General features: G+C 46.6%; 1 protein-coding gene and 1 long non-coding RNA gene across 6 annotated transcripts in view; one reads left to right on the top strand and one right to left on the bottom strand.

Annotated features, from left to right (window-relative positions):
* Positions 1-12,870, bottom strand: part of SEMA5B (semaphorin 5B) — a 269,841-nt gene extending 256,971 nt beyond the window's left edge. For 3 of the 5 annotated variants that reach the window (XM_021526077.2, XM_021526080.2, XM_021526082.2), the window contains exon 1: positions 12,665-12,870. The gene's annotated coding sequence lies outside the window, so the exon portion shown is untranslated. Of the gene's footprint in view, positions 1-9,707; positions 9,788-12,664 lie in introns of all 5 variants that reach the window. The other 2 variants (XM_077784940.1, XM_021526078.2) reach the window with 2 other exon arrangements.
* Positions 12,760-15,219, top strand: LOC110468297 (uncharacterized). The gene is made up of 2 exons (XR_002465063.3): positions 12,760-13,010; positions 14,858-15,219. It is a non-coding gene; the product is annotated as an uncharacterized LOC110468297 (long non-coding RNA).
* The last annotated feature ends 3,504 nt before the right edge of the window (positions 15,220-18,723 follow it).

Below are 18,723 nucleotides of genomic sequence, written 5' to 3'. Positions count from 1 at the left end.
TTCTTTCCCAGCTCTGCCACTGATTGCACACCCCAGTCATAAGCCAGTGAACCCTAGCAGCCAAACCTGACAATGAGGTGCCCTGCTGGAGAGGCATGGTTCTGAAATTCCTAGTGTCTCTCTCTCTCCATGACTTCCATCTGCTCCGAGCTTTTAGGACCCATGAGACCAGAAATGCCCTGCCAGACATCCAAAAATAGAGGCTGTACCTCATTAGCCTGTAGAAAACCCATGTCCTCTGCTGTTCTACACAAGTAGAACATGGGGATATTGCATATGGGCCCTAGTCTATCTCTCTCCCTTTCACTTTATCCTTCCCAAAAATGGAAATAAATAATACCCAGAAAGCATGGCAAAGCACTTTGTAATCCCCAAATGAAGGATTCTGTAGGTTTGAAGTATTCATAAGACATATTTATTTTCAAATTGCAAAAAAGCTGGTTGCTGTGTTTAGCACACCTCTCTGCTGTGCACATCTGAAGCACACATCAGGGAAAGAAATGCTGTGATAATCAACTCCAAGTCCTGCAATCTATTTGTTCTAGTAATTAAAGAAATATTTACTCAGGAAGCAGGTTTACACAGAATGGATAGCTTCTAAGAACAAATATTATTTAATTATGTGTAAGTGCAAGAAGCATGCTACATATTAAGTAGATTAATTTATTCTCATTAACAATACAGACAAAATTGGTGCTTGGCTATTAATTTTCTATGTTGGAAAAAAGAAATGGTAGATTTGTCTGCTTTAGAAGCCTATTTGAGTGTGATCTGTACTTTTTCAGAAAGAAACAGAATAAGTCCTCTACATAAGACAACTCCATTTACTCACCACATTTTATAAATAAATTGTATTCTGAATTGTCAGAATTGTTCATTTAATGACACTGAGGATAAAGAAACCTTTATTTTTTTAACACTTACCAAAAGTATTCATAATATATTCTTCAACAGCATTCAGCCTTGCTTTATAGGAAAAAATAATTTCCCAGAATGTACAGGGACTATTTCAAGGCCCCTCTTTTAATATAAATAATCCATCATATTTCTACTGTCAAACAAGAAAAAATGTTTGTGGCTGCAGGACTGTCTTTCACTGCTGCCCTCTATGAGCTTAGACAAGAGACTTGACTTCTCTTTGTCTCATCTTCTTCCCTGGTAAAAAATCAATTTGTTCACTTAAGACTCATAAAGGACAATGCAATGACTGTGTTATATTACAGCTGGATAAAGCACAAAATAACAATGATGACTGTTTTTGTAAATTCTTCTTCCTGTCCTCTGCCTGTGCTACTAAATATAGTGGAGCAAGACATTTCTAATTGATTTTTGTCTTTGTTCTTACAGCTGCCTTTCATTTTCTGCACAAGCTTCCTCTCTTTTTAACATCCTTGAAAACCAAGAAGAATTTACTGGCGTCCCACCGCAGTTCAATGTGCTGTTACCACCTGCTCCTGTGTTTGCTAGTAAGCAGAAGACTTCAATTCTCAAAGACTTTAGCCTACAAGTAAAGTTTTTAGCAGTCTTGATGAAATGGAATATCACTAGCCTTGTGTGTGAAAATTCAGAAATTAATACATTTTAAGGGCATTTCCAGTTCCTACCATGGTTTAGTTCAGCTGAGCATATGTTTAGCTACAATGGTGTAGGTTTGGTTGATGCTGTTTGAGCTGGGGGAATGGACTAGACAATGTGTTACAGTCAGTTCTATGAAAGCCTGGCCACCAATATATTAAATTAGTGTCTGACTTTATCAGTTGCAGCTCAGTATTTCATTATAATCTTTAAATCTTAGCCTTAAAAAAAATACCAAACAGAAATTTAGAAGGATATGGGAGAAAGGAAACACAACCTTTGAACTCCACTGTGAAATGGAGGGGCCAGCAAAATAAAAAGAGCTTTGTAGTAGTTTGGAAATTAAGAGCAGACCATTTCTATCAAATAAATGCTGTTGTAGCTGAAACAACACAGATTGCAGACACATTTGTAGATTTCTGTTTTACAGAGAAGCTGAAGTTTTTGGTGAAAGATCTTCCTACATCAATCTGCTTTGAAGTGCTTCCTACAATCATGATAATCTGTTCCAGAAACTGGTCATAATAGAAAACACTATTTCAATGCTGTCTACAAAGCACAGTTATAAAAAACCTTTCAGTTATACCTTAATTGTAAATATGCTACCAAGCCACTTGCTTCTTCACTGAGGAGAGCTGGCTGTGGTAAGCACACATTTCCTGATCTCCTGCCTTCAAATCATGTCTATCAATTCTTTGTGACTGACAGACATGTAAGGTCTGCTATTCCAAACAAATAAGAGATGCCTAAATTATACCGCTGCATTTTAAAGAGGCACTGTCAGGTTGAAAACGTGGGGCCATCTCCTGCAGCTCTGACTCAGGTAGTATGCCAATTTCAAAACCATATTCATTGGATAAGAACTGCAAAATGTGAACCTTTTGGGGGTTTTAAGATGAAAAATCAAATTTTAACTTACAAAAATGGAACTCTTTCTACTGATGTCCCTTGTTGCAGGGTCACACTCTTGTCTCTTCATCTCTTCAACAAATATCTTAGAGCATTAGAACTACATGTATCAGATTATTTCCAGTTCTTTAAACTACTAATTTAAACCCCTGTTTCTATCCATTAGAAGTCTGTCATGGAAATAATCTCACTGGCTCAAGGCTGTTGTGATAACTTCACTGAAGCACTTCAGTAGTTCATTTGGTCTATTTGTGAAGAAAAGTCTTACTCATCTCAAGTTAACTTTTCAGAAGTTTAGGGTTTTTTTTTCCTCAGTTGAATCAGTTCGGGAAAGGAAAAACAAAAAAAAAAGCAAGCCTCATTATTTTACTTCTGTTTCTAATCAAGTACTTCTGCATCTTATGCTCAAACATGTGGAAGCCTAAAATTCAGCAGAAATTGAGATCATGTTGTTTCATGTTTTTGTTTTAATTAAAAATAAAAATGCTTCTCTTGGTGCTGTGTTTTGCAACAGAATAATCTGGCAGACCTCGTTTTGGAGAGTGCCTTCGGACCAATATTATCCCTATGCAATCTGGTTCCATAGGTACAAAATTGTCTTTGATTTTTTGGGTTTTCATTACAGTCCTCAGCCAAGCACAACCACAGCTCTTCACTGAGGCTGCACTCATCTATCTGTGAGTAGGCTCTTGAACTTTTCATGGACATCCAAGCCCTTGAGAGCTTTGTAAATGGATAGTAGAGTAGGCTGCCAGAAAACAAAGCGTTTTCATTAAATGATAACATCTTTCCAAACTAAAAACAGAAATTGTAGTACTTATGGGAAGATTCTAGTCCTCTCTAACCACAGGTATCACAGTTAAGGTTAGTGCAAGCCAACCCTATGCTACTATAACTTTTGCAAATAATTTAACTGTTTGCCTTGTGTTAGCAATCAAGAACTCAGGCCAGTAAACTCCTATCCACAGGTCATTTTACTGAAATTAGTAGCACACGGAATTTGTACAGATTGCAAAAGTGAGTTTGATTCTGCAAGCTCAGATCTTACACTTGCAAGAATGGAATATCTTCCTTACCAGAAATTCTGCCTGAACTCTGCCTCAGTCAGTTTAAAGTGTCTCTTTTCACCTTGCCCGCATTGCAGTGCTCCTGAATGAGAGTTTGGTTATGCCCAGGCAAAGTGCAAACAGATGTTTTGACATTTCCCTGCAGAGAGTTCCCCTGATACAGCACTGCTCTGATTTACAAGCAGTGCTGCTGCTGCAATGCCCACCCAGCTCCAACCATCCTCCTCTGCCAGTAAAAACCTGCTGTTGCCTTTACCCACTGCAGCCACTCCAGCTCATCATCCAGGCATGTAACACACCAGGCGCCTCATGCCAAGAGATTCCTACACCACTATCCTTTTCTTCTGCATTCCAGCTTTGCAGTCCTTATCTCCTGCTGTCTATCTGCTCAGTTCTGCTCTACAACCTCTGCTGTTTCAGTTCTCCCAAACCTTTGCAGCTGTCAGTTCTACTGTCTTCTCTGGCCAGTAGCATCCTTAGAAAGTTCAGAGAAGAGCCATCAAGCAATAAGGATTGAAAAAACATTGGAAAATCCAGTATCATACTGAAATATCACAGAAAAATTAAGAGATTACTTGGCATCAGATCAAAATATGTCCACAGCAAGAAAATGTGATGCTCTCCTCTTTGGATAAGAGTATAACAGGACCAAGAACCTAGCAATTAAGGGGCAACATAATTGCAAGTTTTGCTAAATTTTAAACATTTGACCAAGAATTGCAGGATGTTCTCTCCTTTCATAAATATTTAAATCAAAACTGGATGCTTGTTTAGAACAATTGACTAGCTTGAACATAAATTGACTTGGGGAAGTTCTGTTCTTTCAGGGAAGGCAGAAAAAATGACTGTAAGCACCTTTCTGGAGTCCATCACTGTGGGAGGAGGGACCAGATGACAAAGAACTCCAGGAATCAAAAGTAAAATGCAAACTAAAGGATAAAATGCTAAAAACACTGTTCACATGTGTTCTCTCATAGGTCAATGAACTCCATTTGAATAACAACAAAATGACCAAAGACTGCTTGCCCAAAGTATGTTTCCCTGAAATCTGCCCATGAGTTTTTAATGCAAAATTAAATTTAGACTTGTCAGCCTTGATGTGCTTTGTTTTGATGAAACCAGGAATGAAATATAGCACTGGCAGTAATCTTATCCAGTCATCTTAACTAATTTGGCATTTTGGATGCCTTAGTGTATGAACTTTGCAGAGAAATTCTTGGCAAAACAGGATGGCATTGTAACATCAGCCTTCTTAAAATTAACTCACACCAGCTATTCTCAGTAGTACCATCATTATCTGTGAAACTGTGCTCAAATGAAGAATCAATAAATAAATATGAAGAAGAAATTTAGGGGGAAAATGAAGTGCTATTAGCATTCCAGGAGTATAATAAGCTCATAATTCTCTGAGGCAAAACAGTGAAGCCTGGATTTGCAAAGCTACCACAGACAAGGAAGTGTGCAAAACTCATTCCAAATATAAGCTGGTTTAATATTTCAAAGACTCATTAGAGGGAGCATATAGTATTAGCAAAATCATGGTTTGTATTACTGATGTACAGTCCTAGACAAATACAGAACGTATCTAGTAAATTACTCTCTTGGGAACAATTGCTGTTGGTTAAGCGGGGGGGAAATGTTAAATTTTAAAGATGTTAATCACTTGTTTTTGTTTTATTTCAACCTGTATAGATGCATGTCTGGTATGCGTAAGAAAATGTAAAATACAGGAATAATGCCTAGTTCATCCTGAAAAATGTTGGGACCAATAGTGCACATGCAAGCAGGGTACTTATTTTCTTGCACCACAGTCACACTAACTTACACTGAACTGTTCAGTTGTGTAAAGGGTTTGCATGATAAAGTTACATACTGGCAATGTTGAGCATGGAGATAAACGCATAATCTTGTAAGGCACAAGTTTAAGGCTTTGAGGCAGGAAAGCAATGAGATTAAACATTTCAAATAAAAGATCAGCTTCTCACAGACCTCAAAGTTTAATTTGTACAGATTTCAGTCACAGGCAACCCTACCTGGCACCCATCTGCATCATTATTCATGATATCTTTAACAGATGAGCACAAAATTCTCCAGGCCACAGTTCTTTTATGCCTCACTTTCTGTCCCTGATGATTATTACTTCTGACTGCTGAGCATAGATGTTAAAATGGAAATAAGGTTAAGTTGTACTATTGTATCACTTGATCATCCTCACAAAGCAGGAACTGTGAAATTCTTCATATTATGTGTTACCTCACCTCATCCTTTGTCAGCATTAGAACAGCACACAGCTACAGTGCATATTCCTATTTTGCTTTATCCTACCACAAGCCACTAATTATATTCTTACCCCTGTTGTCTTTTATTTTAAGTAGATGGTTACAAGCTGCAATTACAACTAAAAGCTAAGCTCTTTTGGACAGGAGTAGCACAGCCAGAAACTGAATCTCAGCTTTGTGTTTCTAATGCAAATGCCCTTCATATGTGGAATGGACCCCAAAAAGGTCAGAGAGTGAAATATTAAGTGTTTTATAAATATGGACTGATTGCCCTGTCCAAACCATGTGTTTGAAAATCTCCTCCTGGCAGACAATCTTCAATCAGGAAGGGAGAGCAGAGAAAATAACATGAGGCAAGACAGGGGGATCTGTAATCACTCTAACAAACCTCTGAGACCTAGCTGAGTTTTCCTTCCATGTGTTATATATATACTGGGCCCAAAAGCATCTCCTTCTGCATTCTTGAATTTACTATATTATCCTGTCAAAATGAGTTGTCCAGAGCAAACTTCCTACCCTTTCCTTTCTTGCCTTATTTTTGACTCCTATCTTTGATGTGCTGTAAATCAGCACCATAGGAGAAAAATAAGCAACCTTTAGCTGAAACAGCAGGCTAAACAACTTCCACGTGGCCAAGCAACACAGCAAAGCAATTAAACCTGCCCAACAGGCCATCTGTAGTCAAACTCTTCTTCCCTAAAGAGCCAAAGTACTCCCAGATTTAGTTCCTAATCCTACCTCTGAGTTGTGCAGATGGTTCCACAGCACCCACTAAAAACTGCTTTGAAGTTACTATGAATCCACACATCTGGGTAAACTCATTGTCCATGAATCTGATGAAAGAATGAGGATGTGGCCAAAGGCTAATGGAAGTTTGTTTTCTGCACTTTGAGAAAACAGGCAGGATCTGCTTCTTTCCCACAAAACTAGTCATAACTGTCACAGCCATATTTTGGAACCACCAATTTGATCTCTGAGTCAGGACACTTTCATACCACATAAGAAATTTTCATTCTGTTATCCTTTCAAATAAATTTGAAGCTATTTTTTCATTTTCACTCTACATCAGTAACTTGCACAGGGTTTGCACAAGGTTTGCACTTGAAATGAAAAATATTGCTTTTAAAATGACAAACACTGAACACAGGACATTTGTTACCACTAAAAAAAAGCACTCTGTCTGTAGAGAAGCATAATTCATTCACTGATACATGCACCCACATTTTCTCCAGGGAGTTTCACAAATTCACATGCACTCCCAGCACTAAATTTTGCATTTCAATCTAGGCATTAGCTATAAAAGATGTGTAAAATCTTATGTAGTCAGACAGAAGCTGTTCCCTATTGGCTACATAATAAGCACCTTAGGTGGCTCCAGGGTATAAAATTATTCCAAAAGGGGTGTGGAAAAAATTACACTGCATAAATTGATTCCAGATACACCTGTTCCAGGTGCCAGCAAATATATTTTGTTAAAGCCATCTGGTTGTCTTAAAAGTTAACAGTTTTTGAAGACCATGGCACAAACAATCTGCAAAATACACAAACTTCCAAAGCTACAAACCCTTAAACTGCAAATGGCTTAGAGATCATCTCTGCAGGACTTAGCTGGTCTGTTCTGCAGGACTGCAGGTGGCATCTCTACTTAACATCTAAGACTATCTGGCATCAGGGTACTATCTCCATAGCACAGAGGGTTCAAGGCTACTGGAGGATCCATTCTGCATCACCAGATGCTCACATGATATTCCAAATTACGGAATGGGTTTGCCTTATGGGTCTGAAGTTATGATGAAGCTTTTGAGTGCAGCAGAATATTTGGCAGAAATAAAACTTATGACTGAGGTTCTTTTCTGCAGGTGGCTATGTCCCAGCTGGTCACGTGATGGTGCATCATGGATAAAGTTAAACCTTTGAAACTGGCGCTCTGCAATTTATTTAACTTGCAGCAACAGCCTAATAGGGAGTATGTTATCTAGACTAACAAGCCCATAAGCATTTCGCCTGCTCAACAAAGCCACGGAGGTCAGACACTGCTGCAGTTTGTGTTTATCAGGGTCTGGCTGTGCCGGGTGCTGTTTCCCGGAGACGCGTTAACAACAATGAAGAACATGCAGCACCTTGTAAGATCGAGCTCCTTCACAGCAGCTTCTGGGAAGAAAATATTCCATGGTCTCTCCAAAAATGACCTCTTTCTGAACACAAATGAAATTACACATTTGATTTATAAACCCTACAGGTGTTCACAATTGATTTGGGGATTAAAACTAGCAATCAGCATGTTTACTTATTGTCGCTTTTAGAGCTCACTAAAAAGTAAATAAAGACACACCAGTCCTTAACCAGCACAGTGCTTTGGTACATGTTTAATTATAAGCACATGAATAGCCCTGCCACCAATTCAGAGTCATACTTTGTAACTTGGTAACATCCTTCACATGCAAATTACCTCCCTGAGTTATTACATTTAGAAACAAAACAAACCCATTTGGTTTGTAGATACATTTTTGATAACGGTAATACTTCTGGACTATTACTACTCATATACTCATCTTCAGAAAATCACCTTGAGTGATTTTTTGCAGACCTTAAAAAATTGTGCTTTATATGAGTTCTGAAACAGATAACTTTGGGAGTCACGGCACTGTAGTCAAGGAGACCCTACATGCTGAAAGTCACAGTTGTGCAGTCAGAACTCTGCTGCACTTTACTCACATAGTTTGAGCCTGGGGTAAGAAATAATGGCTGTCATGCAGTAAATTTTTTTCTGGACAACAATGAGAACAGTGGGGAAATAAATACTGAGGTTAACTGTGCTTGAAGAATAATCTCCAGCAAGCAAAGCACAGTCCACACATTTGCAGTCTCAAAGAGCTGTCAAAGTCTCACACTCAGTTCCTACTGACACTAATGAAAATTGCCACCATGGACAGAGATGGGATGACTCCTGACACTGGGCACACTGGAGAAGTCAGCAGTCTAAAAGCAAAAAAGAGTCTAAAAGAGGAAAAAATTCCTACAATAAAACTATCTGACACAGTGCCTTCAGTGGGTTGATTTTTGTTCCCTTAAGTAACAGAACAATAACAAAGAGCTGTTGCCTTGATCCTCAGAAGCAACAATGCTCGGATACAGCCCATTTCAAGGCACAGCAGGGATAGTGCAATATGCCATGGTTTGTCTCCTGGACTAAATCACAGGGATCCAACCCAAAATTGTGGCAGTTCACCTTCACAGTATTTAGTCTGTAAAAGGTAAATCCATCACTTAAAACTGACTTTGTGATTTCAGTGTGATTTGGTACTTACACAGCTGCTACACAATGAACACTGATGGATTTTACCCCTAGACAACTATTCTGAATTGTCTCCACCACTCTCTGCAGGTAATTAAATTGCCCTTTTTCAGCTTTATACCAGAAATTATCTCATGGGGATGATCTGCAGCAAGGTAAATCCAGTTGAAGACTTCACACTGGACGACACCTAAACTCTGAATCTCGGCACTACCCCAGCAGTAAAACACCTTCACATTACAGTGACTGACTCTCACTCCTCAGCACGTCTGCCCCTGCTGCTGCAGCTCTTGTCACGAAGGCAGTGAGCAACACTTAGGAGACCTGACAAAGCTGGAGTCCAGTCCCTGGCTTTCCAATGAAAGACACTCAGTAAAACTGCCCATGGCACCCAGGAAAAAATGAACTAAGAAATGCTAATCTAATAATATAGGCATGTAGATAAATGAAAGGTGAAAAGGCTTGTAAATGCATTCTGAAACAAATATTTTATGAAATGGATCAATATATTTCTCTAGGCTGGAAACAAATGAGTTATTAAAGAAAGTTAAATTTAGAGAAGAAATTGTTTGGTTTTCTTACTATGGAAAACAGTGACGATAATTCCTTGGAGGGCATTTACACCAACAGCACTCCAAAGCTAGGGCTTCACCATGTTTTCCCTAAAAACAGTACAGTAAAAACAGGGTAAGGTTACTGCTGTCAGGCTACTTAATGTGAACAAAACTAGCTTTGCAACCATACAGCATTGTCCTTAATTTTCAGTTGTTCACCAGCATATGGAAGTGATGCAACCACAAAGTAAAACAATTACAACTTTGGTCTTGCATCTTTTAGGTAATTCAGCTCTCTGATGTCTTTACAAGGAATCACCTGAGTATGGGCTACCGGGTAACACCCTAAATTCCCAGATCCCAGTTGACAGAGCATGCACCAGCCAGCGCTCGAGACAGGGAGGCGGCAGCGGCAGATCGCTCCCTGGCGCTGTTGGATACTGCCCCCTTTTGCCGAACAGCAAGGCAACAGCCCCGGCTGCACAATGAAACTTTGCCCAGCATCTATTTGTTTTCGGGAAGATATATTCATGCAGATGGTCTTATTTAACCCTAGTATGTCTGTTTGCATGAGAATTCGTCCTGACTAAAATAGAAATCTATTGTTTGAGCCATGTTTAATATCACAGAGTGCCTGCTCCCCAGGAACTTTCCCTCTAACGGGGCCCTATCATGTGTCAGCCCAAGTCAAGCAGCACTTTTACAAGTGACTACAAGGTGAGAGGAAGAGTTTATAGTCTGGGGGTATGTTCCTTCAAGTCAGCTGTCAGCCTAGGGAATAAAGGGCAATCACAGTAGACGACCAAAGCCATTCTTTCTGGGAACTTTTTTAGTCTTACTGCAAAGCAACTAAAATTCCATTACACCATTGGTATCGAGCTTCTCTTGGGCTACCCACATTCCTGCTGAACCCATCCCCATACCATCGTTGCCAGTCAATATAAACTGATCAAGGCCAGTTTGCTAAAAGTCATTTTCTGTGCAAAACCTCATCCCCCGCATCTCTCTGTTCAAGCCTTTTGTCCTCTGAGGTTGTGCTTTTTCACTTGCTGGAGTTTGCACATTTTCTCTTCCCTGGCTGCACCAGCTTTTTGCAGGAAGGGAGGGAGGTCATGGAGGGCAGCCACTGCCAATTCCATCAGCCTAACAGGCTGGGGGGTATGAACAAAGCAAATATCTATATTCTGAAGGCTGGGATCTCTCTCCCCACCATGACTTCAGGATTAGCATGTCCCTGGCAGAGGAGGACAAAAACTTGGCCTCTTTAATGAAAGAAAACAAGATAGAGAGAAAACCAGAACAACTTGCCTAGACTTCACTGAAAATGCAAAAAGTATTGCATAAAACATAGAGATTCCCCACTATTGCCTAGTGATGAGTCTACTTATCACCCAATCCAAACAGAAAAGTTTTAGTGCAAAAGGAGAAAAGATTAAAGATATGCACGATTCAAGTGTCTGTTTAAAAATTGAATCTCTGTTAAAAATCCTGTTAAATATCAGCAGAATTTTTCTTATCCACTGCCACTTTGTCTGCAGTTATGACCAGTTTTCTACATTGGGTGCTTACAAATCAGATGTATAATCACAAGAGTACTTTTCTGTATGAGTAGTTTGTTCCAGCTACCCTCACTCCTCCTCCTTGCATTCACTCACCTGAGATCTCCACTGATCTCAGGCAGAGTAAGAGTCAAAGCCCATTAGAACTTCTAGTTTAGTTGGTTTCTATTTTGTCCACAGTCATCATAGGGTCTTAGCCTACCACTGAACCCATCCAGAGGCAAAGACACCAAATCTCTTGCAGCTCAGACTATAATTTAAGAAAAGAAGTATTTTTTGTAATGAGAGGGAACACTTGCACAACAAAATAAGGAACTTTATTATGGTTCCTAACCGATATATCCATACATAAATAGTTGGAAGAAAAAAGAAATGGGGGGAAAAAATGTAAACCCCAACCAAAACCAGATAAATAAATCGGGGAGAAAATATAGAAAAACAAAAACAAAAAACCAAAACAAGACCTAGCATCTATCATGTTTTGGAGACCTTTTTTAAGGACAGGAATTATCAAAGAGTCTAAACTGAGCCAACAGAGGACAGTGAACCTTCAGGACATAGATACTCCTCGATACTTAATGCTCCACCTAAAAGCCCGTGAAGAGACAGGTTCAGTACCGATTTGGCAAGCACACCTTTTGTTTGTTTCCTCTGAGGCTTAACAGTAAGCGTGCTCCTGGGCAGCACCAGGAGCAGATGGTAGTGCTGGAAAATACAGCTCTCCAACTTTGGAGTGGATATTGGAGCTGGATCGACAAAGGTTGTTTCTGGAAATCCTACCCCCCCCCCCCCCCCTACACTCCCTGTAAGTTTCTAACAATGCGCGGATCTAAGGAGCAGCACAAGGCTCCCTGCTTCCCTCTCCCTCTCCCCTTCGCTTTTGATCTCCATCAGGACGTGAGCTGAAATTTAATGGGCCACCCCTACCACAAAGACAAATTACCATCTGAAAAACAAAAATCATTAATATCCCTTCGTCTAGGCTATCCTGCTTCCCACCACTGCACCCCTTCACTCCCGCCACAGCCTCCCTCAGCGGGTTTAGGAAGAGCTGGGAAGGTGGCGGGGAGAGGAGGGAAAAAAAAAACACCTCCACTGCCACCTCTGAGCTAGCGTGCTCTCCAGCGCTGCCGGACTGCGAACACAGCGACAAAAAACAAGCCCCTTTGGCTCTCCGGCGGGCAGGGGGACGGCGCGCCGAGCGCCGGGCACAAACACACCCCACACCCCGCAGGTTGCCCCCGGCCCCCATCACCGGGCGCTGCACCGGGGGCGGCGGAGACGCGCAGCAGCCCGGGGTTTCCCACCTCCCCGGATCCCCTTCCCAGCGCCGCCCGCTCCCCCCGACCCCGCCAAGTTGGGAAGTTTGCGCGCCCCCGGCCCGTCCCGCCGCCCGCCCCCCGGGCCGCCGCGGCGCTGCGCTTACGGGGTGGCCGCCGGGCTCCCGGCGCGGGGCTCACCGGCACATCGCGCTCCGGCTGCCGCAGCAGCGGGGGCAGCCGCGGCGCGGCTGGGCTCGGCTCGGCGCGGCTGGGCTCGGCTCGGGGCGAGCAGGGGAGCGGAGCGGCGGCTCTGCCCAGCCCGGCGCTCAGGGAGTGCCGCCTCGGGCCATGCGAGCGGCGGCGGGCAGCGTTCCCGCGGTGCGGCCGGAGTTGGGACCGAAGTCCTCTCGGGCGCTCCTCTGTCTCTTCCAAACGGCTCCTATCAGCACGGCTTCAACTCTTTCCATCGGAGACCGAGGGGAGGAGGAGAAGGAGGCGGAGGAGGAGGAGGTAGGGAAGGAGGAGGGAGCTAGGGGCTGGCAGCCCCAACTCGCACTGATGTCAACTAATATATTCAAAGTTCAACAGGGCATTTCTCTAGCAAGCGAATCGCCCTCGTCGCACTCCCCGCTGGGCGCAGCCGGCCTCCCCTGGTTGTTGGGGGGTCCCGTGGAGCACAGCGGTACTCCCGGCCGGACCCTGCCGGAGGGGGGCCGGTGGGGCTGGCCCGGAGGGGAGGTGGTCGGGGCTGGGGGATGGCACACTTTTCAGCCGGGCAGGTTCAAGTGCCGCGGGTGTGGGGAGGGCTGAGGGTGGAGGTGAGGCACCAGACAAGAGCGAAAATAATCCACCGAGAGGCAGAGCGATGTTTGTGTTTAAATCCAGCCTCTTCCCTCCCCGCTGGAAGGGGCAGGGCCGGCTGTGTTGCTGTGGCTGTGATGGGAGATGGGCGCGGGGAAGCGGCTGCGCTGGGGGTCGGAGTGGCGCCGCGGGGCTCCGGGCTCCCTTGCAGCCCCCGCGGCAGCGGCCGCCCGGACACGCCGCCCGGCCGGGACTGCCCGTCGGGCCCGGGGCTGTGGCCGCGTCTCCCCGTCGCGATGTCCCCTTGTTTGCCGGAGGCTAATGGGGTCGAGAGGAACCCGGGGAGGGAAGCGGCAGTTTTCTCACGCCGAAGCGCAGACAGCGGCGGAAAATCCGCGATGAAGAAAGTACGCAGAGCGGAGCGCACGGGAGAAGCAGCGCTGTCCCTCCGAGGCCCCACCGCTGCCCGGGGTCCGCCCGCGGAGAATCGCTGCGAGGCTGGGGAGCTGCATCAAACGTGATTTTGGGAAGGCTGATATGCCGCGCTGTCCCCGAGGTGATGCACAGCGCCCGAACGCCATTAGCGGCAACCGCATAAAGCCATAGGATGGACCCTGCTGATAGACAAGCAGCGCGACAGTCAAAGGATAAAACCACATCTGGGCTGGTCTAGTGACATTTAAAAACTGCCAGATAAGAGCCTCAGTTATTTATCAGCTGAATCCCCACATAGAACGGCCCGCACTGATACCGTTGCATATGTATGTGTGCATACAGAATGAGGCTGGGTTTTTTTCCTTCTGTAAACTGATCCTGTCATTCATGTTGACAGTATGTTATAGCTATATAAAAACAGTGTAATTGTATGATGGCTCATCAGTGCTATGACAGCCAATTGTGGAGGCAGTGGGTGTGCTCCAAATTCGCATCTCCGAGAAGTAACTGCATAGCTATGTTGAGATTATGATTATACAACATGTAATTGTTTGCCTGTTCATAATTTCTCAGTTCTTCCTTAATCAAGGAACTATATCACTACATCTGCTCATGCAGTAATGCATTTTTGATACCTTGAGTGAAACAGCCAATATATTATTTATATGCATAACATTTTTTTATCTGCTTTCCATTTTAAAACTCACACTGGAAAGAAAAGAACGGGTAAGGATACAAAACAATTGCATTTTATCTATGTATTCTGATCAAAACTCAAACTCTGGAAGAAGACTTGAGTCAGGCATAGTCTGGAAAGTGCTGAGCAAACTTCCCCATTCACAGTGACATCACATTTGTGCGTCTTTTTTTCCCCATTCTTTCCTTAAACTGAAAAAAAACTCTAGCTGATTTTTTTTTGTAGTAGTATCTTCTTAGAATATTGTCTTAATTTACATGTGAATAGTAAGCAAATGTCCCTCCATTTCCTTAACGTACAGGATGATATCTTTCAATTTAGTGAATTTAATTTTAAATAATGATGTACAACAGCCTGTGTGGACAGAGCAGAACACAGTGAAGGTTGTGCTCTGTGCTGGAACACTCTTTATCTTCTTTTTCAGTTTTACAGTAGAGTGAGTCACCTGGTTATCTAAGCCTCGGGGACAGATCACCTCACCAAATGCCACAACTACACATGCAGTTTCCAGAAGACAGCTCAACCTGTCCTCATCCTAAGACTTTGAGATGCAGCACTGAGCATTGAACAATACATAGCTTAAGACCACACAAATGTTTGTCAACATTTAAAGATATAATGGATAGCAGTTTTCTATTAAAGAAAATAATTTTTGTCCTAAAATCTTCTAGGATTTTCCTGCTACTATTTTACTGTTTCCCCCACTAGGCTGGGATCAGTTCTGTTGGTCATGCGTGTGTATGCATTGCTCAAAGACTTACTAATAAAATGTGCACATAAATAAAAGTTTTGTAATGTTTCCATGGACAGTCAGGTCCTGACACCTTAATGCCTTTTCACAGCATGGTATCTGGGAAATCACAAGCCAGGCAGCAAAACTACTCAAATCCTTTTAGTAAAGGGCTTGTGACGCAAAGCAGTACAATTACAATTCTATGAAAAAGAGAAATGTCATGGGAAAAGTCGGGGTATTGCATGTGAAGTGATCTGTATCGAACAATTTGTTTCCAAAGGAGAGGATGTACCGAGTTCCTCCTATTCCGGGCTTGAGGTCAGGGCAAGACTCCTCACAGTTGCTCGCAGAGGTGGTGAACTGTAACCCGTGTCTAGAGCCACGGCCTCTGGAGAAACGCCCTTTCCGCCGGGAAGAGACGCGGCCGGCTGTGGCTGTGGCTGTGGCTGTAGCTGTGTCTGAGGCTGTGGCTGTGGCTGACTGTGGCTGTGGCTGTGGCTGTGGCTGAGGCTGTGGTTGTGGTTGTGGCTGAGGCTGTGGCTGTGGCTGTGGCTGTGGCTGTGGCTGAGGCTGTGGCTGTGGCTGTGGCTGAGGCTGTGGCTGTGGCTGTGGCTGTGGCTGTGGCTGTGGCTGTGGCTGAGGCTGTGGCTGTGACTGACTGTGGCTGTGGTTGTGGTTGTGGCTGAGGCTGTGGCTGTGGCTGTGGCTGTGGCTGTAGCTGTGGCTGAGGCTGTGGCTGTGACTGACTGTGGCTGTGGTTGTGGTTGTGGCTGAGGCTGTGGCTGTGGCTGTGGCTGTGGCTGTGGCTGTGGCTGAGGCTGTGGCTGAGGCTGTGGCTGTGGCTGTGGCTGTGGCTGAGGCTGTGGCTGAGGCTGTGGCTGTGGCTGAGGCTGTGGCTGTGGCTGTGGCTGTGGCTGAGGCTGTGGCTGTGGCTGTGGCTGTGGCTGTGGCTGTGGCTGAGGCTGTGGCTGTGGCTGAGGCTGTGGCTGAGGCTGTGGCTGTGGCTGTGGCTGTGGCTGAGGCTGTGGCTGAGGCTGTGGCTGAGGCTGTGGCTGTGGCTGTGGCTGTGGCTGAGGCTGTGGCTGAGGCTGTGGCTGTGGCTGTGGCTGAGGCTGAGGCTGTGGCTGTGGCTGTGGCTGTGGCTGTGACTGACTGTGGCTGTGGCTGTGGCTGTGGCTGTGGCTGTGACTGACTGTGGCTGAGGCTGTGGCTGTGGCTGAGGCTGTGGCTGTGGCTGAGGCTGTGGCTGAGGCTGTGGCTGTGGCTGTGGCTGTGGCTGTGGCTGAGGCTGTGGCTGAGGCTGTGGCTGTGGCTGAGGCTGTGGCTGTGGCTGTGGCTGTGGCTGTGGCTGTGGCTGTGGCTGTGGCTGAGGCTGTGGCTGAGGCTGTGGCTGTGGCTGTGGCTGTGGCTGTGGCTGTGGCTGAGGCTGTGGCTGAGGCTGAGGCTGTGGCTGTGGCTGTGGCTGTGGCTGTGACTGACTGTGGCTGTGGCTGTGGCTGTGGCTGTGGCTGTGGCTGTGGCTGAGGCTGTGGCTGAGGCTGTGGCTGTGGCTGAGGCTGTGGCTGTGACTGACTGTGGCTGTGGCTGTGGCTGTGGCTGTGGCTGTGGCTGTGGCTGTGGCTGAGGCTGTGGCTGAGGCTGAGGCTGTGACTGACTGTGGCTGTGGCTGTGGCTGTGGCTGTGGCTGTGGCTGTGGCTGTGACTGACTGTGGCTGTGGCTGTGGCTGTGGCTGTGGCTGTGGCTGTGGCTGTGGCTGTGGCTGAGGCTGTGGCTGTGGCTGTGGCTGAGGCTGTGGCTGTGGCTGTGGCTGTGGCTGAGGCTGTGGCTGAGGCTGTGGCTGTGGCTGTGGCTGTGGCTGAGGCTGTGGCTGTGGCTGTGGCTGTGGCTGTGGCTGTGGCTGTGGCTGTGGCTGAGGCTGTGGCTGAGGCTGAGGCTGTGGCTGTGGCTGTGGCTGTGACTGACTGTGGCTGTGGCTGTGGCTGTGGCTGTGGCTGAGGCTGTGGCTGAGGCTGTGGCTGTGGCTGAGGCTGTGGCTGTGACTGACTGTGGCTGTGGCTGTGGCTGTGGCTGTGGCTGTGGCTGTGGCTGTGGCTGTGGCTGTGGCTGTGGCTGAGGCTGAGGCTGTGACTGACTGTGGCTGTGGCTGTGGCTGTGGCTGTGGCTGTGGCTGTGACTGACTGTGGCTGTGGCTGTGGCTGTGGCTGTGGCTGTGGCTGTGGCTGAGGCTGTGGCTGTGGCTGTGGCTGAGGCTGTGGCTGTGGCTGTGGCTGTGGCTGTGGCTGTGGCTGTGGCTGTGGCTGTGGCTGAGGCTGAGGCTGAGGCTGTGGCTGTGGCTGTGGCTGTGGCTGTGGCTGTGGCTGAGGCTGTGGCTGTGGCTGAGGCTGAGGCTGAGGCTGTGGCTGTGGCTGTGGCTGAGGCTGTGGCTGAGGCTGTGGCTGAGGCTGTGATTGTGGCTGTAGCTGTGGCTGTGGCTGAGGCTGTGGCTGTGGCTGTGGCTGAGGCTGAGGCTGTGGCTGTGGCTGAGGCTGTGGCTGTGGCTGAGGCTGAGGCTGAGGCTGTGGCTGTGGCTGTGGCTGAGGCTGTGGCTGAGGCTGTGGCTGAGGCTGTGATTGTGGCTGTAGCTGTGGCTGTGGCTGAGGCTGTGGCTGTGGCTGTGGCTGTGGCTGTGGCTGTGGCTGTGGCTGTGGCTGTGGCTGTGGCTGTGGCTGAGGCTGTGGCTGAGGCTGAGGCTGTGACTGACTGTGGCTGTGGCTGTGGCTGTGGCTGTGGCTGTGGCTGTGACTGACTGTGGCTGTGGCTGTGGCTGTGGCTGTGGCTGTGGCTGTGGCTGAGGCTGTGGCTGTGGCTGTGGCTGAGGCTGTGGCTGTGGCTGTGGCTGTGGCTGTGGCTGTGGCTGTGGCTGTGGCTGAGGCTGAGGCTGAGGCTGTGGCTGTGGCTGTGGCTGTGGCTGTGGCTGTGGCTGAGGCTGTGGCTGTGGCTGAGGCTGAGGCTGAGGCTGTGGCTGTGGCTGTGGCTGAGGCTGTGGCTGAGGCTGTGGCTGAGGCTGTGATTGTGGCTGTAGCTGTGGCTGTGGCTGAGGCTGTGGCTGTGGCTGTGGCTGAGGCTGAGGCTGTGGCTGTGGCTGTGGCTGTGGCTGTGGCTGAGGCTGTGGCTGTGACTGACTGTGGCTGTGGCTGTGGCTGTGGCTGAGGCTGTGGCTGTGGCTGTGGCTGTGGCTGTGGCTGTGGCTGAGGCTGTGGCTGAGGCTGAGGCTGTGACTGACTGTGGCTGTGGCTGAGGCTGTGGCTGTGGCTGTGGCTGTGGCTGTGGCTGTGGCTGTGGCTGTGGCTGAGGCTGTGGCTGAGGCTGTGGCTGTGGCTGAGGCTGAGGCTGTGGCTGTGGCTGTGGCTGTGGCTGTGGCTGAGGCTGTGGCTGAGGCTGTGGCTGTGGCTGTGGCTGTGGCTGTGGCTGTGGCTGTGGCTGTGGCTGTGGCTGTGGCTGAGGCTGTGGCTGAGGCTGTGGCTGAGGCTGTGGCTGAGGCTGAGGCTGTGACTGACTGTGGCTGTGGCTGAGGCTG

This window comes from Lonchura striata, chromosome 8 (genome assembly GCF_046129695.1).
Source record: "Lonchura striata isolate bLonStr1 chromosome 8, bLonStr1.mat, whole genome shotgun sequence".
Classification (NCBI taxonomy): domain Eukaryota; kingdom Metazoa; phylum Chordata; class Aves; order Passeriformes; family Estrildidae; genus Lonchura; species Lonchura striata.
This window is presented reverse-complemented; position numbering and strand designations above follow the sequence as displayed.